This window comes from Schistocerca serialis, chromosome 1 (assembly GCF_023864345.2).
Source record: "Schistocerca serialis cubense isolate TAMUIC-IGC-003099 chromosome 1, iqSchSeri2.2, whole genome shotgun sequence".
NCBI lineage: Eukaryota > Metazoa > Arthropoda > Insecta > Orthoptera > Acrididae > Schistocerca > Schistocerca serialis.
Window position 1 is genome coordinate 625,737,202 of NC_064638.1, and position 16,175 is coordinate 625,753,376.

Genomic DNA, 16,175 nt, shown 5'->3' on the forward strand with positions numbered 1-16,175 from the left:
ATTGGTTGGTTGGTTGGTTCGTTGGTTTGGGGGAAGGGACCAAACAGCGAGTTCATGGGAGCCATCGGTTTAGGGAAGCAAGGGGAAGAAAGTCGGCGGTGCCATTTCGAAGGCACAATCCCGGCATTTACCTGAAGCGATTTAGGGAAATCTTGGAACCTAAATCAGGACGTCCTGACGCAGATTTGAATCGTCCTCCCGAATGCGAGGCCAGTGTGCTAACCACTGCATCACCTCGCTCGGTAAGCGGTGTGGCTCTCATTATTTAAGCACGAGCAGTAGAGCCACGGTCAGCAGTCGATTACATATGAGGAGCCTGCTCAGACAGCCCAATTCATTTCACCGTCATGGGTTACAATACATAGTAATTATTATTTTATAACAATTTCGCTTTATTATTATAATCATATGTGACCTCTAACCTGGTTTACGACATTCTTCGCAGACTGCAAAGTCTGAAGATAATCTAAGTATTATACACACATCAAAATATGTTTTGCATCACCTCGGTTCAGAGAGTTCCGGAACTAGTACACAAAATTGGAATAGAGATCAACATGAACATCATTTCCGCCCTTTTTACTGCTCGTAAAAAACACACATTGCATGCTGTACCACCATACGGCGAGGCCGTCAGAGATGGTGGTCCAGATTCCTGTACACACCGGTATCTCTAAAACCTAATAGCACGACCTCTTGCATTGACACATGCCTGTATTCATTGTGGCATACTATACACAAGTTCATCAATGCACTGTTCGTCCAGATTGTCCCACTCCTCAACGGCGATTCAAAAAATGGCTGAGCACTATGGGACTTAAGATCTGTGGTCATCAGTCCCCTAGAACTTAGAACTACTTGAACCTAACTAACCTAAGGACATCACACACATCCATGCCCGAGGCAGGATTCGAACCTGCGACCGTAGCAGTTGCGCGGTTCCGGACTGAACGCCTAGAGCCGCGAGACCACCGCGGCCGGCAACTGCGATTCGGCGTAGATCTCTGAGTGGTTGGTGGATCACGTCGCCCATAAACAGCCCTTTCAATCTGTCCCAGGCGTGTTCGATAGGGCTCATGTCTGGAGAACATGCTGGCCACTCTAATCGAGCGATGTCGTTTTCCTGAAGGAATCCATTCACAAGATGTGTACGATGGGGTCGCTAATTCTCGTCAATGAAGACGAATGTCTCGCCAATACGCTGCCGATATGGTTGCACTATCGGTCGGAGGATGGCATTCACGTATCGTACAGCCGTTACGGCGCCTTCCATGACCACCAGCGGCGTACGTCGGCCCCGCATAATGCCACCCCAAACCAGCAGGGAACCTCCACCTTGCCGCACTCGCTGGACAGTACGTCTAAGGCGTTCAGCCTGTCCGGGTTGTCTCCAAATACGTCTCCGACGATTGTCTGGTTGAAGGTATATGCGACACTCATCGGTGAAAAGAACGTGATGCCAATCCTGAGTGGTCCATTCGGCATGTTTTTGGGCCCATCTCTACCGTGCTGCACGGTGTCGTAGTTGCAAAGATGGACCTCGTCATGGACGTCGGGAGTGAAGTTGCGCATACTTTGAACTGCAACACGACGTCTTGTGGCTGCATGAAAAGCATTATTCAACATGGTGGCGTTGCTGTCAGGGATCCTCCGAGCCATAATCCGTGGGTAGCGGTCATCCACTGCTGCGGTAGTAGTCCTTGGGCGGCCTGAGCGAGGCATATCATCGTCAGCTCTTGTCTCTGTGTATCTCCTCCATCTCCGAACAACATCGCTTTGGTTCACTCAGAGACGCCTGAACGCTTCCCTTGTTGAGAGCCCTTCCCGGCACAAAGTAACAATGCGGACGCGATCGAGCCGCGGTATTGACCATCTAGGCATAGTTGAAGTACAGACAACACGAGCAGTGTACCTCATTCCTGGTGGAATGACTGGAACTGATCGGCTGTCGGACCACCGCCGTCTAATAGACGCTGTTCATGCATGGTTGTTTACATGTTTGGGCTGGTTTAGTGACATCTCTGAACAGTCTAAGGGACTGTGTCTGTGGTACTGTATCCACAGTCAACGTCCATCTTCAGGAGTTACGGGAACCGGATGATGCAATACTTTTTTTGATGTGTGTAGATCCAGACCGGTCTCCAATTCAAATAAGATATTTATGCGATCACGACTGTTTCTATCAAATTTCATTGTGTTGTCTGATGGTGAATTGCTGCCTACATTTCAACCAACTCAACGTGGAGTGGTGCAGTGTTTTATCGTTTCAGACGCAGCAAACGAATTCCCAATACCATATTCCCACTTCACCATTTGGTTGCGCTATTTTGTTTGGACCTCTCTAGCGTCGTGTTGTCTTACTCTGACGTGGGGATTTTAGTGGGTACCAGGACCTCAGACGTGTACCTGCAAATGACCCAGATGTTCATTACGGAACATTATTTTTTCGAGGAGATAATTAAAACTGAGTACTTCTAGTAATTCGTTATTTTTTCCATATCACTTTTTCGTCAATTTTGATTTCGCTGGGGTTTAAGGTCTGTATTTTTGTGTGCTGCCCTCTCCAACTCTAAACATTTCTTAATTATATTCCATTTATTTGTGGCAATTGACTATTAGGTTTTCCCCACTTTTCACTGCCTTTCTGAGTCCAACCCACACAATTTTATGTAGTTTTTTTCTGTTGAGAATCTAACATCATTTTTAGCTAAAGCTACACGAAAATTGCTGTAGAATCCTTTCGGCTTTCTCTTCAAAAATTTCTCTCTCTGAACAACTTCCTGTAATTCCTTTGTCTTCAGACCCGTAATTCCCTCTAACTTTCCTCTCCCGCAAGACTACGAAATATTCATATTCTGTTCCGCAACATACTCATATACCAACTTTATTCCGTCCTCAAAAGCTTGCCGTCTGGACATGTAACATCGAACAATCATCTGTGTTAGTGTCGTATTCTGGGGAGCGTAACTCCGTCACTGCGTTACTCTGTTCATTACTGTTAACGAAAATCGTTTTTACTCAATTCACTGAATTGTTATTAATTATTTTCTGACCAGAACTCGTTATTCTGTATTCATTTCACGTCTGTAATATGTTATTCGTAGCTTTCTTTATACTGTTTTCTTTCTCTAAGGCATTGAGTTACAAGCCCTCCACAGTATTATTTGTAAAATATTATTCATTCGCCACTGAATTATTATACCGTGCAAAAACCGAAATGTGGAGATTCTGAAATATGAACCTGCTATTATTAAATTACTTTAGAACACTGGTATTCCTATTGAAATCATTTAACAGAGCGAGGAGGCGCAGTGGGTAGTACACTGGACTTGCATTCGTCTGGACGGCGGATCTGATCCGCGTCCAGATATCCAGAGCTAGGTTTTCTGTGGTTTTCCTAAATCGCTCCTGGCAAATGCCGGGATTGTTCCTTTGATATGGCACGGCCGGCTTCCTTCCCCGTCTTCGCAACGATCCGAGTTTGTGCTCCATCTCGATTTACCTCAATGTCGAAGGGACATGAACCCTAAATAAAACATTCCTTTTATAAAGAAATCGTTGCAATTCCACTCTGTTCGTCACCCAACCTTCATACTTGTGGGGGGACGCAGAAGACCAGCCTCTGATTTTATACCGTCACTCTGTAATCTTGTATCATAAATCTTCAGTTAACAGCCAACACCATTTCAATTAATTCTTATCATCGTTGGATATGAAACTCTGAATTTTTGAGTTTTCAGTTTGTAGTCAGAGAGCCTTACACTGGAAGTGTGTGTGTGTGTGTGTGTGTGTGTGTGTGTGTGTGTGTGTGTGTGTGTGTGTGTGTGTGAACACGCGAAACCGCCGCCATCCTGAGTGGATACCAATCTAGGAAGCCGATTCAGTCTGCACGTCTCAAATACTAGATTGAATGTTTACCAACGGCTCTAGTGGGAAGGGAGCCTCGCTAAATCTGACGAAGGGACTCAGGGTTAAAGAGCAACGCTTCCGCTCAGCATCGAGAAGGGTCACGGAATTGAATTACACTTGAGTTGGAGGGAAGCTCTGCTCGAGTCAGCAGACACGTACACACCGAATGCAGAACGACACCGCTGCTCAGGAGCGCAGTATCGTAGCAGAGGGTGGTGAATAAACTCAGAGAGAGACTGTGAGGCAGGAGGAAGGCTGCGAAGCGGTGCCACGGCGCCAGGTCCTCGTCTCAGATGAAAGTTCTTCATAATCGGTTTGGAGTTGCTTCCGTTATTACGGCCGAGTGCACGCCGGCCCGCTCGTTAGCAACACCAGCGCCCCCTACCCCTCCAGCCCCGCTGTAAAATGATATTTCCCTTTGCCGCTGAAAAGTGGCATTTTTGCGAGATACTAATGGCTCTCATTCGTTACCATTAAACTCATCTACCCAGTAAGTGCACTACATTAAACAACATATTCCACATTTTGTTTCCAGTAATTTTCGTTTCATTTTCTATTCTTGTTTTATTATTTAAGTTGAGATCTCAATTTCGTTTGCGCACAGTCCTCAATGTTACCTGTATCCAATTTCCGGCTAACACTTGTTTACAGCCCTCTCATTCGCTGATGAAGGTCGAGTGAAATCACAAGGAATAATAACTTTTGTTCTTCATCTTTAAAGAAGTTAGTTCCGCAGGTAAAATAAATATATTATAGAAATGGAAGAGAATGAAGATGAAATAGGAGATACGATACTGAGCGACGAATTTGACAGAGCACTGTAAGTCCTTAGTCGAAACAAGGCCCTGGAAGAAGACAACATTGCATTAGTACTACTGACAGCCTTGGGAGAGCCAGCCCTGACAAAACTCTACCATCCGGTGAGCGAGATGCATGAGACAGGCGAAATAACATCAGACTTCAAGAAGAATATAATAATTCCAACACCAAAGAAAGCAGGTGTTGACAGATGTGAAAATTACCGAACTATCAGTTTAATAAGCCACGGATGCAAAATACTAACGCGAATTCTTTACAGACAAATGGTAAAACTGGTAGAAGCCTACCTCGGGGAAGATCAGTTTGGATTCCGTAGAAATATTGGAACACGTGATGCAATACTGACCCTACGACTTATAGCCGGCCGAAGTGGCCGTGCGGTTAAAGGCGCTGCAGTCTGGAACCGCAAGACCGCTACGGTCGCAGGTTCGAATCCTGCCTCGGGCATGGATGTTGTGATGTCCTTAGGTTAGTTAGGTTTAACTAGTTCTAAGTTCTAGGGGACTAATGACCTCAGCAGTTGAGTCCCATAGTGCTCAGAGCCATTTGAACCATTTGAACGACTTATCTTAGAAAAAAATTAAGGAAAGGCAAACCTACATTTCAAGCATTTGTAGACTTAGAGAAAGCTTTTGACAATGTTGACTGGAATACTCTCAAATTCTGTAGGTGGCAGGGGTAAAATACAGGGACCGAAAGCCTATTTACAATTTGTACAGAAAGCAGATGGCAGTTATAAGAGTCGAGGGGCATGAAAGGGAAGCAGTGGTTGGGAAGGGAGTGAGACAGAGTTGTAGCCTCTCCCCGATGTTATTCAATCTGTATATTGAGCAAGCAGTAAAGGAAACAAAAGAAAATTTTGGAGTAGGAATTAATATCCATGGAGAAGAAATAAAAACTTTGAGGTTCGCCGATGACTTTGTAATTCTGTCAGAGACAGCAAAGGACCTGGAAGAGCACCTGAACGGAATGGACAGTGTCTTGAAAGGAGGATATAAGATGAACATCAACAAAAGCAAAACAAGGATAATGGAATGCAGTCTAATTAAGTCGGGTGACGCTGAGGGAATTAGATTAGGAAATGAGACACTTAAAGTAGTAAAGGAGTTTTGCTATTTGGGGAGCAAAATAACTGATGATGGTCGAAGTAGAGAGGATATAAAATGTAGACTGGCAATGGCAAGGAAAGCGTTTCTGAAGAAGAGAAATTTGTTAACATCGTGTATAGCTTTAAGTGACAGGAAGTCATTTCTGAAAGTATTTGTATGGAGTGTAGCCATGTGATCACATAACTAATGAGGAGGTATTGAATAGAAATGGAGAGAATAGAAATTTTTGGCACAACTTGACCAGGAGAAGGGATCGGTTGGTGGGGAATATTCTGAGGCATCAAGGGATCACCAGTTTAGTATTGGGGGGCAGCGTGGAGGGTAAAAATCGTAGAGGGAGACCAAGAGATGAATACACTAAACAGATTCAGAAGGATGTAGGTTTCAGTAGGTACTGGGAGATGAAGAAGCTTGCACAGGATAGAGTACCATGGAGAGCTACATCAAACCAGTCTCAGGACTGAAGATCACAACAACAACAACAAATAAACAAATTTGTATTTTTTCCGTGAGCACATATCTTGGACGTCAGGCGAATACTGGATATTGAAATCCAGTCCAAAATGCTTCACGAACTCATTTCTCAGTAATACGAGTACGTTAACGTGAAGTGCCTGTGCAGTCCTAGAGGATAGGTTGCCTATACCATGACAGGAAGAAATAAAACAAACCGGAATTCCTGGTTTACCGATTGTATACAGTAACGAGCACTGTTCTGTGTATTGATGAGCGCAATCGCTGCATTGGTTTGAATGAGTGTGATTACTCACAACGTACAAATTTTGGTCTGTGATTCTGCCAGCAAGCAGCTGCTCCGTTACTCGTCTTCTGCGTGGTTACGTCAGGCACAGACGTTTTAAACCAAAGTTAGGAAACCTACATACATGAGCATAGGAGCGCCTTCCAAGCTTTGAATCAACAGCAGTTCGAGAATATCTTATGGGCTGGTATTGTTGGTGAATGTCTTGTAGGGCTGTACGTTGTACGAGGGTGCTTGATGTGTAACAAGTACAGGAACATCCTAGTGCGCACTTTCGGCCCTTCTGGACGACGTACATCTGAATATCATTTGGTAAATGCATGATGAGCCCCCTGGTCTTCCGGCTGCAAATGATGTTTCCCGTACCCCGCTTCGTGTAAGAACAAACGTGAAAAGATAAGTCTTATGTAAGTAGGTCTACATGGGTGCCATGAGCTACGAGGGGCGTTTGAAAAGTCCGTACAAAAATAGAAACTACTTACGTGTTTGGGGTAAGCCTTTTCTATTTTTCGACATAGTCTCCTTACACACTTCGTCCAACGCTGTCCTAATTTGTTGATCCCTTCCGAACAATAGGAATTGTCTAAGTCTGCAAAATAGCTATTAGTTGCTGCAATCACCTCCTCGTTCGAATAAAATCTTCGTCCTGCCAGCCATTTCTTCAAATTGGGGAACAAATAGTAGTGCGAGGGAGCCAAGTCTGGAGAATAGAGGGGATGTGAAACGATTTTCAATCCTATTTCCAATAATTTTGCGACCACAACTGCTGAGGTGTGTGCTGCTGCGTTGTCGTGATCGAAAAGGACATTTTTGCGGTCCAATCGCCTGAGTTTTTCTTGCAGCTCGGTTTTCAAACGGTCCAATAACGATGAATAATATGCATATGTAATAGTTTTACCCCTTTCGAGATAGTCGATGAGGATTATCCCTTGCGAAACCCAAAAGACAATCGCCATAACCTTTCCGACCGAAGGAATGGTCTTCGCCTTTTTTTATGCAGATTCTCCCTTTGTTACCCATTTTTAGATTGATGTTTAGTCTCAGGAGTATAATAATGTATCCATGTTTCATCCTGCGGATACTTCCTGAACAGCTGCAAACCATCCTTGCAACACTTCACACGATTCTGTTTTTGGTCAAGCGTGAGCAATCGTGGAACCCATCTTGCAGATAGCTTTCTCATGTCCAAATGTTTATGCAAAATATTATGTACCTGTTCATTCAAGATGCCCACAGCACTAGCAATCTCACGCGCCTTAACTGTTCTCTCATCCATCACCATATCATGGATTTTATCAACGATTTCTGGAGTCGTAACCTCCACAGGGCGTCCAGAACGTTCAGCATATGGTCACTTCGAAAATTTTGAAATCTCTTATAAACTGTTCTAATCGATGGTGCAGAGTCACCGTAATGTTTATCAAGCTTCTCTTTAGTCTCCTGAGGCGTTTGTCCTTTCATAAAGTAATGTTTAATCACTACACGAAATTCCTTTTCGTCTATTTTTTGACAATCACTCGACTTCCTTGATTCACGCGAATACCACACACATAGAAATAGACCAATATGGCTGAAACTTGGTGTGTGTTCTTTCCAAAGATGCTACTAACTAAACGTGACCTCGATACGCGCCAGTGGTGCCATCTCTCGGACTTTGCACGGATTTTTCAAACGCCCCTCGTAAGTACAATAATTTATATCTACAGATATTTTAACAGTACTCTTTGCCTGCGAATGCTGTGACGGTATGTCTCACTTGCATTACACTCTCCTTGACAATTTGGGTGGTATGGCGGTGAACTTTAGAAAAGTCACATGACTTTCTTTTCCAACATGAGCTTGTTTTCCTTGGCTTTACATTTCTGTTATTTTCATTCGGATGTTATGTGCGTTAAGAAAGTTACGCCTTCTTGACACTATTTCATAGTTTTTCTTCTCGAGATCCAAAATACCTTAACCCATCTTTAATTCTGTATTACACTTGAACATCGTCGACAGACTTTCAATTTATTTCTGTCCGTATAGGTTGCCAGTTCTTAAATTAAAATATCAAATTATGATAAGATAATCCGTAATTTTTTTGTTACTTCTTACTCCTGCATTAACGTGCCGGCATCCAAGGTCGGTCAGAGCCTTAGATGTTGATACGTCACGCTTGGTAACGATGTGGTGGATAACACTACATTTAGGTACCTTTACAGCGTAAGTATGATCGGAAAATGGTTGTTAACTAAACGACTCTATCAGCTAGCTTTTATTAGATTATATTGCTATTACGACTCCCAAAATTTATAATAAGTAATACAAATCGGCGTGTCTCCCTCCTGTGTCGATGTCAAGTCTTACAGATTAGTTCCTTACCTCCCATTACCAAGTTAAGTATCTACTCTCTGTACAGTTTAGACCCTAATGCTTTGAAATACCACATATATTTCAATACTGATGATGACGATGTTTTTCAGTATGCATAGGGTCCTCTGTCGTCACAGTGTCTGAACAGGCAGGAAAAAATAACGACTGGCTCAGTGTTCCAAAAACTGGGCAGTGTACTGTGCCAAAATTTCCCAAAAGTCCAAGGTTTGAACGTTGGACTGCTAAGGGGACGTAAACTTTCTTGAGACTGTTGCAGGGATAAAACTGCCTTTGTGTTGCTAATTCAGCTAAATACCTCGAAATTAGAGTTGTGAACAACTTAAAGTGGAACGATCACATAGATAATGTTGTGAGGGAGGCGAACCAAAGACTGCGTTTTATTGACAAAACACTTAGATGCAAAATTTCTACTAAAGAGACCGCCACACTACGCTTTCCAGTCCTCTGCTCAAGTATAGGTGTGCGATACGGGATCCTTACCATATAGGACTGACGGAGGACGTCGAAAAAGTCCAAAGCAGGACAGCTCCTTTTTGCATTATCGCGAAACAGGGGGAGAAAGTGGCACGGACATGTTACGCTAGTTGCTGTGGCAATCATTAATACGAAGGTACTTTTCCGTTGCGGCGTGATCTTTTCACGAACTTTCAGTCACCAGCTTTCTCATCTGAATGTGAAAGTGTTTTATAGTCGCCAATCTAAAATGATCATCATAATAAACCCAAAATAATCATCATAATAAAATAAGAGAAATAAAAGCTCATATAGAAAGATTTAAGTGTTGACTTTCCTCACGCGCTGTTAGAGAGCAGAACGGCAGAGAAATAGTTAACATGGTTCGAAAAACCCTCTGCCAGGCGCTTTAAGTGTGAATTGTAAAATACTCATGAAGATGTGGATGTAGGCACGTTTTATACGTCACACGTTTTTGCGCTGGAAACGCGCATTTGCACCTTGTTGCGCAGGGAACTATTTCTTGAAACATCGGCAATCTAAGCCTCCAATATAATATATGAAGTCTTGCAACTGATTAAAATACGCTGCAAAGAGCAAAGAACGAGGTCAACTACCAATCAGTGGCCCAGAGTATTTCACCAGGACGATCATTCTGTTTCCAAGAAAACGTGTCGCAGGTGAATGGCAGAGTACGTACGACCCTGCTGCACAGTGCTTATCTCCGGTAATTCCTGCAGCGCATTTAATGGCTTGACGCTGGGAATTTAATGGAGCGTCGAGCAGGCGACGCAGTGAATTGCCCAGCGGTAATCGGTCCCCCATGCTTGACCTGGCATCCGTTACTCGTTCGTTTGCTTACGCGGCCCAACGGAATTAACTCCCTTGCTGTTTCAAAGCTCTATAAGGCACTTTCCTTTAATTGTGGGTCGTTAAAGTAATCCAGTCCGAAACTTTGTGGCTAACTAGGAAGACCTTAAAGCTAACAACCAATAAACGGCACGGTTTCTCCCACAGGTTTGTTGCTGAGTCGTTTCTGAAATGCGGCATACCATTAGCATTATTCTCATACTATATTAACAAAGTAATATTATTGCAGGAGAATAAAACGACTTCCAGATACTAATCTACAAGAAGATCAATATGGCATTCATAAATATGTCGGGATACGTAAACAAATATACAGTAGGCCTTAAGATGGTTCAAATGGCTCTAAGCACAATGTGACTTAACAACTGAGGTCATCAGTCCCCTAGACTAATAATTACTTAAACCTAACTAATCTAAGGAGATCACACACATCCATGCCCGATGCAGGATTCGAAGCAGCAGCGCGGTTCCGGACTGAAGTGCATAGAACCGCTCGGCTACAGCGGCCGGCAGGCCTTAAGAGTTAGATTGTCTAAAGATAAAGATTTGGAAAACACATCGTACAATGTTGATTGGAATACTCTCTGAAATTCTGAAGTTATCGAGAATAAATCAGGAGAAGCAGTTACTTGTACGAAAAGAAATAATGAAAGTAGACGAGCATGAAAAAGAGGAAGGAATTGAGAAGAGAGTCAGACAGCATTGTAGCCTATCCCAAATTATTCACTCTGTACAGTGAGGAAGTAATAAAGGAAACTAAGCAGATGTTTGGAAAGGGCATTAAGTTTAAGGAGAAGAAATAAAAACTACAAACTTTGCCGAGGAGAGTGTAATTGTAATACAGAGGGCAAAGAACTTGGAAGATCAGTTGAACGGAACAAATAGCGTTATGAAAAACATCAACAAAATCAGTACAAGGGTAATCAAATTAAGTCAGTTGCTGAGGGAATTAATATAACAAGTAGTAGACAAATTTTTCCATTTGGGGAACAAATTTAATTTTTTTATTCGCTTTCCTTGCTACTGAAATTTACGTGTTCGTCCTATTTCTTATCGCTTCTTAGTGCTGCACCTAAGCAGTTTAACACGGCAACGGGCTCCAAATGTTTACCAATAATCTTGGTCTTCTGTACTTTCTTTCACTCGTCCAATGAGGACAGTTTTCGAATACAACGGCGGCAGCGAAGAATCCCATGGCGCTGCATTTACGTACGTTGGGAACGTTAGCGGTCTTGATAAACTTCTTTGGAACACATCCAGTATCTAGAACTGTGTACTGTGTTGTATCAGCGAAAATTTCACATTCAGTCACACTTTTTCCAGTGACACAAGGATCATTAAATAAATAAATCGCTCAAGAAGGCGTTGTTTTAACATAAACTTGTTGTTCCAACACAAACTTGTGGCTTATAAATGTACAGAGTAAAACTAGCTGTCTCGAAAGGATTGTAAATTCTACAGCCTTTCTCGAGCTACGGCATTCTTGGCCTGTAGCAGCCGAAATTCTGTGCCCGTGTATGCCCGATGTCGGTGACCTTCCTCTTAAATGTCAGGCAGCGGCAGTCGCACCAACTTCCTCTCTCTGCGAGACACCAGTTTCTTGCTATTCAGTCTGTTAATGGTAGGACCGTTGGAGCTGCAGTCCGTACGCCTTTCGCAGAAAAGATTAACCCGTTATTCGGCGAAGAGGTCGTTAAGTTTGCAACAATGGGGAACACATTACACAGTTGATGTCGGCTTTAATTACTCAGTGAAGAAACGTACCACACGCCGAGCTGCGCCGTCTAACTTAATCGTTCTTGCGCTCCCAGGCACATACCTACTGCTGATGCAGGACCCGAAGTGGCGGTATTTTAACTAGGACCATTGTTCGTATACTCGCGTAATCGAGTTACGCCTACTTGACAACAGAATGTGGTACTGCTGGGAAGTATAGCGGACCTTTAATTGTACGTGTCTTTTCCGACGTTTTCGTAACATACGCACACACGTGGGAAATGAAGCAGCGCTTGAAGCAGTGCCTCACTTTAATGAAGTTTTTTCACGTGTTACACTGCTTATACACAGAGCACAAGGTCATTTACTTACGTACTCACTGACCTGTATCAAAATTCCATTACTTCATGTTGCTTCCTAGCTACATGCCGTCCCACAGTCGGACGTAGAAAAGATCATGTAAGTGTACGAGCTCATTTTTGAAAATATTATATTTCTTAGTCAGAATCAAATCCAAATTTGAAAGCAGGCTTATCAATGAAATACATCAATAAACTCTAAACGCACATTTATTACGAACCGCGAAAGTACAGGACTGAACCCCTGGACGGGAAGTGCAGCTGTTTACACAAACATCGAATATTCCAGAATATATAAGCATTACAAACATATTTCAATAAATTTCTGCAAATGATAAAAACGAAAAAAAGCAATTGCTGGTTGTCAGAATGTCGGTATTTACACATAATTCGTATATTCCAGAATACACAATCATTATAAACAAAGTATTTTAGGAACCTTTCAGAAATGGTAAATGATAGCCGGTGGCAGGATTAGAACCGGCGCCCTGCAGCACGGCAGCTCGCGATGCTAACCCTGCACCACGTCGCACGCACTAACCGTCTCCACATTCTTCGCAGAAACTTCACTCGTTGCAGAATTTGGTGAGCAGATGATGTCGGCATATACATCCATTCTTTATAAGCTTATATTCCGTTGTGTGTGCTATAATTATTCGAAAGTTATCTTTGCGATTCTATGGAAGCGTTGCATGTGGGGATGTAATATATTCCTAGATTCATCAGTTAAAGTTAGTTCTAGAAACCATGAAGATACGCTTTCATGGGATGGTTAGCGTCTATCTTCACGCGTCTGCCAGTTCAGTTCTTTCAGCGTCTTCGTGACACTCCTGTGGGCGAACAAACCCGCGACAATTCGTGCTGCTCTTCTTTGTACCTGTTCAATATCCCTTCTACGTCCTATCAGGTACCGGGGCTACACATTTGAGCACTTTTTAAGATGGCGTGATTTTACGGTTTCGGCATCCACAGCATAGATACAAGATGGAACTTTTTTTTTAAATTAAAAAAAATTTCAATCATCTTTTAAAAGACTTTTGATAGCTGCATCAGCTGTTAGTAGTTCCTTTATTACAGAATGATACACAATGGGTTTCGTGATGATTTGATCGCATCTTCAGGTGTATACATCAATGGAATATATAATATAGAGTAGTAGGCACAATAACGGTAAAATTAAGGCAATTAAGTTCAAAGATTGGGGAACAAATACTCACATATCTAATTTCATGTTGGTTCGTTAGAAATACACGGCCTCCCGAAGATCAGATGTCCTTCGAATTGCAAGAACCGCCTAAATTGGCTGGTTACAAGCTGAAACGTGAACTTCAAAAAACGAAAGCACGTAGTATGCTATGACCAGTGAGTCACAGATAGAATCGGTCAACTAACACAAATACCTGAATGTAACAGTTTGTAGCAATATCAAATGGAACCATTACATAGCACGACTGAGACTATGTAAAAGAGTGTTGCCATAATTATTTCTTGTTGGCAAAGCTGAATCGATTTAATTGTCTTTTTAATCTTTCTGGTGCTTATGTGTGGCAAGCGGTTCATTTGTGTATCCAGGCATATTATTGCTGGTATGTTAAAACTGTGGCTGAAGGAGCATGTTTAAGTACTTGAGTAACAATTTTATACGTTTCACTGATTACAGTTTCAATTATCCTAATAGTTGTTAAGTCCAAGCTATGCTCAGCCGTGTACCGCAAGTCTCTAGAGGAACGGAAGGTTCCAAATGATTGAAAAAGAGCACAGGTAGTTCCAGTTTTCAAGAAGGGTCGTCGAGCAGATGCGAAAACTACAGGCCTATATCTCTGACATCGATCTGTTGTAGAATTTTATAACATATTTTTTGCTCGCGTATCATATAATTTCTAGAAACCCAGAATCTACTCTGTAGGAATCAACATGGATTCTGGAAACAGCGATCATGTGAGACCCAAGTCGCTTTATTTGTTCATGAGACCCAGAAAATATTAGATACAGGCTCCCAGGTAGATGCCATTTTCCTTGACATCCGAAAGACGTTCGATACAGTTCCGCACTGTCGCCTGATAAACAAAGTAAGAGCCTACGGAATATCAGACCAGCTGTGTGGCTGGATTGAAGAGTTTTTAGCAAACAGAACACAGTATGTTGTTCTCAATGGAGAGACGTCTATAGATGTTGAAGTATCCTCTGGCGTGCCAGAGGGGAGTGTTATGGGACCATTGCTTTTCACAATATATATAAATGACCTAGTAGATAGTGTCGGAAGTTCCATGCGGCTTTTCGCGGATGATGCTTTAGTATACAGACAAGTTGCAGCATTAGAAAATTGCAGCGAAATGCAGGAAGATCTGCAGCGGCAGGCACTTGGTGCAGGGAGTGGCAACTGACCCTTAAAATAGACAAATGTAATGTATTGCGAATACATAGAAAGAAGGATCCTTTATTGTATGATTATATGATAGCGGAACAAACACTGGTAGCAGTTACTTCTGTAAAATATCTGGGAGTATGCGTGCGGAACGATTTGAAGTGGAATGATCATATAAAATTAATTGTTGGTAAGGCGGGTGCCAGGTTGAGATTCATTGGAGGAGTCCTTAGAAAATGTAGTCCAACAAAGGAGGTGGCTTACAAAACTCTCGTTCGACCTATACTTGAGTATTGCTCATCAGTGTGAGATCCGTACCAGGTCGGGTTGGCAGAGGAGTTAGAGAAGATCCGAAGAAGAGCGGCGCGTTTCGTCACAGGGTTATTTGGTAAGCGTGATAGCGTTACGGAGATGTTTAGCAAACTCAAGTGGCAGACTCTGCAAGAGAGGCGCTCTGCATCGCGGTGTAGCTTGTTGTCCAGGTTTAGAGAGGGTGCGTTTCTGGATGAGGTATCGAATATGTTGCTTCCCCCTACCTATACGTCCCGAGGAGATCACGAATGTAAAATTAGAGAGATTCGGGCGCGCACGGAGGCTTTCCGGCAGTCGTTCTTCCCGCGAACCATACGCGACTGGAAGAGGAAAGGGAGCTAATGACAGTGACACGTAAAGTGCCCTACGCCACACACCGTTGGGTGGCTTGCGGAGTGTAGATGTAGATATGCCAAATTGACACTGACTTATTGTGTTTTATTAATTGTCAGTCAGCTGGTCACTAGTAAGGTTAAATATTTTTTACTTAAAGTGTTATGGACTTGCCCAGATTCGGTACGTTAAATTGGAGAACAAATTTGGACATATGAACTTTTAGCAATGTCATGAATATTTGCCTTGAGCTTTCTTATTATTGATGTTCTTTTTTTTAATGCAAGGAGTTATGAAATAAAACTGCTCAAGAGTAACATTCACTCACGGTTCAACCCATCCCTACTACTGCCATCACTTTGATATCTTACTGTATGTGACTAAATATCGGCAAGATTATTTCAAACAACGCTTCATTATACATAACGGCATAGTCTACGAAAAGTCCAAGGTTACTATTACTATTGTTCTCAAGGGCATTAATACAACATGAACACTTCCTTGGGGCATATCCGATGTTAGCTCTACATCTGCCCACGACTCGCTGTCCGAAATACACTTTAAGAACGCCTTACCAGGGAGGAATTGTCCGAATGCAACGGAAATCGGTAGATGTGATTTATTTGTTCAGGTAAGTAATTGATTACAATTTCCGAAAACACTGACGACTTATTCAAGATAAGAGCTTCACAAATTGAGAAAGTCAATAACGCGTTGGTCCACCTCTGCCTCTTATGCAAGCAGTAATACGACTTGTCACTGATTGACAGAGTTGTTGGATGACCTCCTGAGGAATA